Genomic DNA, 5,335 nt, shown 5'->3' on the forward strand with positions numbered 1-5,335 from the left:
ATTAATCATGGGCTACATGCACATAGGACACATATAACACAACCACCCTCTGAGGTAGTGAGATACTATTATTATCCCCATTCTATAGATGGGTAAGTTGAGGCTCCAAGAGAATAAGGAAGAGCCCAAGGTCTCCTAAGTAACAAAGCCCAGTCTGAGTGTCAGACCCCAAGGCTCAAGGTCTTAACCAAAGTGCACACTTTGGCATCGAGACCTGTCTGTTTTACCTGAGCAAGTCACCTAACTTCTGAGTTTTGATTTCCCCTTTTGAAAATTGAGAGTGAGCTAATTTCTCATATAAGTTGTTGTAAGCATCTGCTGAGTTAAAATATGTAACATTCTTTGTGAGTGTGGCATATATATTTTATCGAGCACCTGCTATAAAATCAACCAACATTTATGGAGCACTTGCTCTGTCCAAAGCATGCTGCAGGGACTACAAGAGATTTAAGGATTTCTAAACTGATGTTTTCTCCCCTCAAGAATGGAAACAAGGCAGAGTAAGACAGTCCTTTAATATGTAGCAGTTACTGTAGGTGATGTGGGGGCTCAGAGAGAGGGAAGCATGGTGGACCCACGTGGCCAGTCCAGGAGAAAGGATGGGAAATGAGGAAGGTCTCAAAGAATCAGTGGGATGTGGATAGACAAAAAAGAGGAGGGAGAGAATTATCAAGAGGGAGGAGAAGGTGAGCAAAGTCACAGAGGCAGGAAGTTTCAAGAGAGCTGAGGAAACAGCATGTGTCTCCATGGGGAGGTATGCGTGAGAGCAGAGTGTGACAGCTGACCAAGATGGAAGACACCATTTGAAAAAGCAATGGGAGCCATGGAGGATACCTGAGAATGCTCCTTAATCCCTGCCCAGGGTAGGACTCTACTTTCCTCTGAAAGCAAGAAGAGGAAACATTTAGAAATGAAACCAAGAACACAAGCTGTGTGTATAAACAGCTAATAGGTCTTTTATTTTTTGCTCCACAGAACTATAACCATATCCCCTGAAAGAGGGGTCATTTGGAAAACTGAGAGGAAAACTGAATTAGGTGTTATTGAGGGTGGGAGTAAAAGGGAGATCAGGGGCCATCCAGTGGGGTCTTGTTTTATCATTTTATAGGCAAGTGGCTGAGGTCCAAAAAGTTGAAGGGACCCCACACACACACCGAGATTGCAGGTGAGCTCAGCATCACACTCCTCCCCAGTAATTTTTCAGAGACTTTTTATCACAGGCTCTAGAGGTCCACAGGGCCTCCCTTGTGCTGTGTATTGGAGCATGGTCCCCCAGCCCCTCCTGCTCTGCTTTCCATGGGCGTCAATGGCTTGTGATGTGTTAGCCTTGCTGGTGTGTTAGTCCGCCAGTAAATAAAGAGCCTCAAACCAACAGAACTTGAATGTTTTAGAAGGATATTAAGGAAGCAAGGCTCATGGGGCCAGGGATTCAGCCATGTAGGCTACAGGTTGGGGTAAGGAAACAGGGAAGGACTGAGCTCAGGGTGACTTGATTCTCTGATACATTGGCCAGCCCTGACTCGAGACACGGGGGTAGGGCAGAATCTATAACTGAACCCTTTCTCTCTGTAAAATAATTTAACTTTCAAGATTCACTTACTGGAACAGCCATGAAAATCTCCTGATGGAGTAGGTAAGCCTAGGGAGAGGCAGGGAATGGATGAGGAAGATGAATTTACTTAGGGAACTAGCAGTTGTCAGTAAATACTGGTGCAATGTGGACTTTAGAGATAAAACAAGCAGCTGTTACTGACTTCTGGCAAATTCAGATAATTCATCTCTGTTGGGGCAAGTTACCATGGACTCTGGCGTCCATGGTCAGCTTAAACAATCTTGAATAAGAAAATATTCCTCTTCACCACCTACAGGAATTTATGAAGTACCCCCTTTGGATATGTCATTTTATAGAATAAACCCTTTGTGTTTAGCATGCTTTCAGTAAGTATTTGATAAGCATGAGAGAAAGGCCACAGAATACATTCAGAGTATATTTTCAATATGAACTTCCCTAACAACACAGTGATAGGAGGAGGGGCAGACTCAGCTTTTGTGGGGCCTAAAGTTTATACAGTTTTTTGGGTTTTTTTTTTTTTTTGAAGTTTATACAGTTTTCAGAGTCCTCTATAAGAAAAAAATTTACAAAATCATTAGAGAAAAAAATGCCTCTGGTCACTTTGATATCATCTGACAGAGGGGAAACGTGACAGAAGGAAAACAGAGCGGAAAGAGACAGTGGTCTTAACTGATTGCAGTGAATTTATCTTACTTTTGCAAAATTTACAAAATTTTACAAAAACGTCTGACCAAATGAACCCATTATGGAGGTCTCTCACAAGAGCCTGTGTGAGGGAGGGAAGCGAACCTGAAGTTCATGCTCTTTTGGCTTCATAGGAGGCATTCGCTACAGCTATTGTGAGCCAAAATCAGTCGCCAGAACAATCTGAATTGCAGAGTCCTCAAGAGAGAAACAACACGTGTTGGAGGGCACAATCAACGCAGGACAGTGACAGCGTGCTGTAGTATTGACGGAATGGACCTCCAACGCCTACTGGCCAAGACCAAGACAGGGCAGGACACCTGCCACACTCCCTGCCCGAGCGGTGGAATCATCTACGGTACGGAGCAAAGAGAAACAGCATCAGAGCTGGATCAGGGTGGATAAGTAATGTGGATATAGTATCTCATCTTCACAGTCCCATGAGGGACATCTTATTTTCATCCTGAATTTTTACATGAGAAGGCTGAGATAAAAGAGAGGTTGATTTGCCTAAGTGGGAGGGCGTTCTTCCCCCCACTAGCCTCTACCACCTCTCACAATAACTGCCTGTTGAAGTCAGGTGGATGCCTAGACCTCCGTTGAACAGATCTGGTGACAAGGTCACCTGCCTCAAGTTCACCTACTTGTGTGTGGCTTGTTCTCTGAGCTTCCCGGTGCTGCGGCAAAGTACTCCTTGAAATATTTACAACTAGAGACAGATCCGATGTGCCAGGACTTGGTTCCAACTATTAAAGATATCTAACATCACTATTTTTCAGGTATAAAATCAGAAGGCTGTGCATATTGAGAAATGCTGGAGGAACAAAGTATGTTTGGCCTCCTGTATGACTAATATTTATAATTGTTATGATGAAAAGCCCAATTTTTTTCCCAATACAGCTTTTTTTTAATCCCTACTGATTTAAAAACATTTTTTTAATCGAGATTGTTGGATATAACAACAACATAGAAAAACCAATCACCTCCCTTGATGCCAGCAATAAGCAGTAGAAAATATATTAGAAACTCAGCACTGCTAGTGAAAAATATATATACCCCAAAATAAGTAGAACAAGAAATGTGCATGATTTGTGAACTGCACTTCATTGAAAGACATTAAAGATAACCTGAGTAAACGAAGACGTAACTCACGATAATGGATGGAAGAGTCCCTACCAGGAACAAGGTAAATTTTCCCTAAATTAATCTAAAAATTCAACTCGATTCAAGTTGAAACCGTGCCGGGCAGTTTCCGTAGCATCGGTGGGAGTGTGGGCTCCTGGGTTCCTGGTCAGCAGCAGAAATGTGATTTCTGCACGCGCAGTGGAAGCCGAGAATAGAGGCTTGGGGGCTCCCAGCCCAGCGCGGGCAATGGCTTCCTGGCCTCTAGCTAACTTCTCCTTCTCCATTTTGTTCCACCAGTCTTCCCCACACTGGTGTAACTAATTCCGGATATTAAATTCTTCTATGCCGGAAATAGCTCGGAGGGTTTCTGTTTTGCTGACTGGACTCTTACTAATACAGAAACACGTACGTGGGTGCTACAGACTGAACGTTTGTAGGGTCCCACGAGGCGGAAAGAGCGGGGTTCTCGTGATGGGGTTAGTACCCTTCCGAGGCACCGGAGAGCTCACTCTCTCTCTCTCCTCCCAGCATAGGTGCACGGAGGAGGCCAAGTGAGCACACAGAGAGACCCTGGCTGCCCGCAAGCCAAGAAAGAGGCCTCAGGATGAAACCTACCTGGCAGGCATCCTGAGCCTGGAGCCTGGGGCTTGGAGCCTCCAGAACTGCGAGAAGTATCTTTCTGTGGTAGAAGCCCCCCAGGCCGTGGTATCTTGTGATGGCCGCCTGAGCAAACTAGTACGGATCGTAAAAAGAAAGTCAAGAAAATATCAAAGATGAACTGAGAGGAAAAACTAAATATCAGTAGAAAAACAGGCTGAAGAGAAAGGAAAAAAGAAAAAGAGACACAGTAAGAGGTGAGAGGAAGGATAAAGAAATATCTCCCTCTCATATCCTCTTGTTGATTTGTTTTCTTTCACAAAGGGAGAGAGGTATGGGGGGTTATTTTTTGTTTGCCAAGTGAAGAACTGAGGAATTATTCAGGGAACTGAATTAATATAAAAAGCCTAAATAATTCAAGTCAAATCCCTTTTTTCCTCTTAGTAATGCTTTTTATTTTTTATTTTATTTTTTAATAAATAAGAGCAAGACAGAGCAGAGAGAGAGCACAAACAGTAGGGAGGGGCAGAGGGAGAGGGAGAAGCAGGCTCCGCACGGAGTGGGGAGCCTGATACGGGCGCTTAATCCCAGGACCCTGGGATCATGACCTGAGCCGAAGGCAGACGCTTAACCGACTGAGCCACCCAGGCGCCCAATAATGCTTTTTAAACAATTGTATCTATATAGTTGTCTTAATCCTCCTTTTACTTGCCTCTGCTCCTGACACTAATACTTCACCAATTCTAATATATTAGACATGGGCATATCCAACAGCTAAATTTCAAGAGCAAAGAAAAAAATAATGATGAAACCATAGGAAAGAAAAACCCCAAACCTATGGCACACTTGTCTGAAATGTGTTCCTCTAACAGGTAAGGTAATGCCATAATTTTGCTGTTGAAATATTCAGGATATTAAAGTGAACATATGTGCAAAATACGGTTTTAGGTGAAGTTGGGGAAACAAAATTTAGTACTTAAAAAAAGAGTGAAATCTTCCTGTAAAAAAGATTTTTCAAGGCAAAAATACTTATTATTTTTTTTTTACATTGGTAACAGATCCAAATGGTACTTAAAGTCAGTTTCCTGGATGATCTGCAAACAAAAATTTTGCAATGCACTAAAATGCCACAGCTTCTCTGTACTGTGGAGGAGACTTAGGGAGAGAATTTGGCAACTTTAGGAAAGATAAGAATGTCAGAATAGAAAACTCATGCCTGAGATGAATGGATAAAGAAGATGTGGTATATATATACAATGGAATATTATGCAGCCATCAAAAGGAATGAGATCTTGCCATTTGCAATGACGTGGATGGAACTGGAGGGTATTATGTTGAGTGAAATAAGTCAAACAG

This window comes from Leptonychotes weddellii, chromosome 8 (genome assembly GCF_054177405.1).
Source record: "Leptonychotes weddellii isolate Sample4059 chromosome 8, ASM5417740v2, whole genome shotgun sequence".
Lineage (NCBI taxonomy): Eukaryota > Metazoa > Chordata > Mammalia > Carnivora > Phocidae > Leptonychotes > Leptonychotes weddellii.